This window comes from Mus pahari, chromosome 19 (genome assembly GCF_900095145.1).
Source record: "Mus pahari chromosome 19, PAHARI_EIJ_v1.1, whole genome shotgun sequence".
Taxonomy (NCBI): domain Eukaryota; kingdom Metazoa; phylum Chordata; class Mammalia; order Rodentia; family Muridae; genus Mus; species Mus pahari.
In genome coordinates, this window is record NC_034608.1 from 76,996,704 (window position 1) to 77,000,946 (window position 4,243).

Below are 4,243 nucleotides of genomic sequence, written 5' to 3' on the forward strand. Positions count from 1 at the left end.
CTCCATTTTCAGCTTGTTTAGTGTTGCCATTTGGCCAAAGAAGATCCCAAATGGATTAATCACAGGCTTCAATAATAGACTCATGAAATCTCAAATTCCTACCTACCCCTATGGTGCTGTCCTTAGCACATTAGGAGCAACTGGCATACACCTGGAGTTCTGCTGCTACAGCCTCTCCAATGTTACCTTGCTTAGGTGTCCCCAGATTTCCCTGACAAGATCCCCCTCCTTACTTACCTCAAGAATCCCAATGCCTCTGTTTTTCCTATCTTAACAGTACTAACTTTACAGAAGGATGCACAAAGCTACATTCCCCAAATGCTCTTCGATTAGTGATGAATGGAAAACGAAACTTAAAGCTTCTGGGAGCAGAAGAGAAACCGAAACTATCCTTCACTTATAAAAGGCGGTCTGAGAGACTCAGAAGTTTCCACTTTTTGGAGCGAGCGATTGATCTCAGGTCTCCCGCGGTCGGCTGTGCGCGCACTCGTTACCTGCAGCGCAGACCAGCGCCCTCGGCACCTGCTGCGCAGGCCAGCGGTTCTCTGCACGGGGCAGGTCCAGGTTCCCGGTCTGGGCTTCGCGGTGAGGCCAGGGGGTTGCTTCTGGGCTCGCCAGGGGATTGTAGGGCGTGCCAAGGTCAGAGTATCCAGAAAGAGGGGCTGGAGCTGAGCTGAGAGGACAGCACTGGGAGGTAGCCTTCAATGGTCAGTGGAGCAGAGACCCACTTACCCCAGAGACCAGTACTCGGTGGACCACAGAGGAAAGGGGTCTGAGCGATGAGTGGCAGGGAAAAAGACGTCTGACTCAGTCTCTAGAGGATTCTTCTTAAACGGGTAGCTGGGATAGGGATCAATAAGTAGGGGCATCGGGATGTACGCACAGACAGTAAAAGTTGGGCATCCCCATCAATAGTTTTTCTCCTAGGTGCCGAATCGAATCCGGGCCCTACTCCAGACTTCCCGAGCTAGAAGCAGAATGTGAAGAAGACCCCAGATGAATTATAGTTGCCCTGAAATTTCAGTGGCTAGGACAAGATATGCTTTATTGCAGAAACTCCCCCCCGCCCCCGCCCCATCTCTTTGTACACTATCCCTGGCAGTCTCCCTGGGTTTCCTGGTACTCCCCATGGAGCCCAGGCTGGGCCATAAACTTGGAGTAACCCTCTTGCCTCAGTCTCCCTGTTTGAGTCACCTGAGATTTAATGTATACATGTGTAAGGAGCAGGGATTGATTTTCTGTTTCCTCATAACAAATCAGCACACACTGAGTTGCTTTAAACACAATGGGTGTTTTATATTACAGATTCGGTTTAGGCACAGGCTAAGTGCTTTTTGCAAACCCCAGCATAGCATCTGACTGAACTCAAGATGTCTGCCAGGGTGGAGCCAGGTCCTGGGTGCTCGTTTTGGTTGATCGACATCAGCAAGAAGCCTGAAATTCTCTGATTTCTTGCAAGTTGTTGATTAAGGGTGACTCAGAGTCTAATACCCTCCATTGTCACACTTCAGGTCACTTCTCACAGGTGGCTGTACCTTCCAAGGGTATAGGAGGTTTTCTGTCTTAACTAACATGCCTCATTACCGGAGAGACTGTCCTGGTAATAAGGGTGTCAGGACGCCCAACATACGTATATGTATATATACATATATACACGTATATATGTATACATACATCTATGTATATACATGTATACATATACATACACATAGATATGTATGTGTGTGTGTATTAGGTCTATCATGTTTTGCAGGATTTTGTGACAATTCTTGTAATTTCTTTTCATAGTGAGTAAAAGAATGAGAAACCAGTAAATAGTTTTTAGATTCACTTTTTAAGTGTGCGTGTGTGCGTGTGCGTGTGTGCATGTGTGTGTGTGTGTGTGTGTGTGTGTGTGTGTGCGTTGACATATGGGAATATGCATTTGAGTGCAAATATACTAGGAGTCCACTGTCCTTGGATCCCTTGAGCTGTTACAACCTGTTATGAGCCTCTGTACTTTCTAGGAACAGAAGTTGGTTGGTCAGCTACAACAGCAGTAGACAGTCTTAATTACTGTGTCATTTGACATCTTTCTGGCCCTTCTATGTCCGTACTTCCTAAAGCCACAACATGCCTGTGGGGACCAGAGGACAACCTGTAGGAATGTGTTCTCTTCCTCTCTCAGTTAGGTCTCGAGGAGAGAATGCAGGTGGTCTGGCTGGGTGGCAAGCACCTTCACCTACTGAGCACTTTTATTGGTCCGGTTATGTAAATATTATTCACTGTAGATGCAGTCTGCATGTTCATGTTTTGGCTGGAAAATATAGTCCTATATTATTGTGGCTACCACTAGAAATAGTCTTACTACATGTAAACTATGTACATAGCTCCATTGAATCTTTTTATCTTCCACAGTTTCTCTGTGGATTTTTTTTTTTTTTTTTGCATTCCCCCTCTTCCTTTAACTAGAATTACAATTCAAGATACAGAATTGGTGGAATTCCTCACTTTATAATGACAGGTTATATCTTTTTGCATTCTCAGTGAACTAAAATGTGTGTTTGATGCAGAAATTTGGCTTTAAGTTATTTTCTTTCAGAAATTTAAAAACCTGGTTTTATTCCCCTCATAAAAGTATCCAGCAATATTATTTCTTTTCATTCTTTTGAATGGCCTATCAGACACACTTAAAACAATTTTTTTATATCAGTTCATGCATTTCTATTGGTTGATACATAAAGAAGGTAAATGCATTGTATAACTTAAAGCTATATAGTAGGTTTGCTAATGAGGCTTAAAATTTAGATGTTCTGTCTGCATTATGGATACCTCTGTCCACTCATTTATGACTCCATTTGTAGTATTTTTGTTTTGTTTTGTTTTTACTTTTCTTATTATTTTTATTCTTATATTGTATTTTTTCTCACTAGTTGGGGAAGTTTTCTCTGTCTATCTATCTATCTATCTATCTATCTATCTATCTATCTATCTATCTATCAATCATGCACATACTACTACTAATGGCTTGCTTGGTATGAGTTAATGGTCCAGTCCAGGCAGTACCTGAAGGAGTACAGGGTTGATCCTGGTAGACAATGACTAGTCTCAGTGTTCCAGGAGGGTTTGCACCAGTGGGGTGAGAGTGAGCTCTGGGATGGCTGTCAGCTTTGGCCTTTGGTCTGTCTCTTTGAGACCTGCTGGTTGGGGATGAGTTGTAGAGCACTCTGTTTATAGAGTGATACCCAGCTGCTTTTTCATATCGCCAGCTCAGCATGAAGCACGCTAAAGATGAATTTGCAGAGACATACATTTTTACACACACAGGAATCCCTTAGAAACACAAAACCAGAAGCCATAGTACATATGCTGAGGACCTGTGAGATGGAAAAGAAAGTTCCGACTCAACATTATAAGACAAAGAACCTACACAAATGCCTTGAGTTTGGCCATCTACTTAGTAGTGGGTGTGAAGCCTACCCTTAAGAGTGGATTGTTTCCTCAGCGAGAAAACTAAGTTTTCATTTGCAAGTGATTGCCCATTAGGGATAACTTCTAGGTTAGGAATGGGGGCAGGGAGGGGCATGTGTTCACTTCTTTCAGGCCTGGTACCCCATCTGGTGCAGACCCATGTATGTCCTTGGGCATATTGCAAGAGTCTTTGGATTTACATTTGCTCCAGCCCTGTTGTGTCCAGAAGATAGTGGTGCCTTGGCGTCCTCTGGCCCTTACACTTTTCCACCTCCTCTTAGGCTCAGAGAACTCCAAGAGGGTTAGCTTTGGCAGTAGCCTGGGTTATTTGGGTGTTCCCAAGGGACTTATTTGGCCAAGAACTAGATGTAACCCATTCCTGGTACTGGAAACTCCATTTTGAAACAGGAGATGTCAAGTTGGGTCTCTTACCTCACCCCCTTGTTTGGCAAATTCATTTAGATTGTCTTCATATATGTATTTATGATAGGAAGGTTCTACTGTATTAGGTTTCCATATGAACCCTTCAAATGTTCCTAAGTTTTAGCTGTTCCTCTCCCTCTCCTCTCCCTTGCCTCATCCCATTATAACCCCACCCCACCCCACCCCACCCCCTGCCACCATCCCATAACTAGCTATTCTATTTCCTTCTCCTAGGCAATGCAATCTTCATCCTAGTCAGTCACACAATCCTTAACCCTTCTGGTTATGTAGCCTGTAGCTTGCTTATCAATGACTTAACAGCTAGCATCCATTGAAGTGAATACATACCATATTTGTCTTTCTGAGTCTG

The 4,243-nt window shown here is 43.7% G+C and overlaps 1 protein-coding gene across 1 annotated transcript in view; it reads left to right on the forward strand.

Annotated features, from left to right (window-relative positions):
- The first annotated feature begins 499 nt into the window (after window positions 1-499).
- LOC110336269 (probable ATP-dependent RNA helicase DDX60) overlaps window positions 500-4,243 on the forward strand; it is a 104,269-nt gene continuing 100,525 nt past the window's right edge. Inside the window, 1 exon segment of the mRNA XM_029532000.1 lies at window positions 500-585. The gene's annotated coding sequence lies outside the window, so the exon portion shown is untranslated.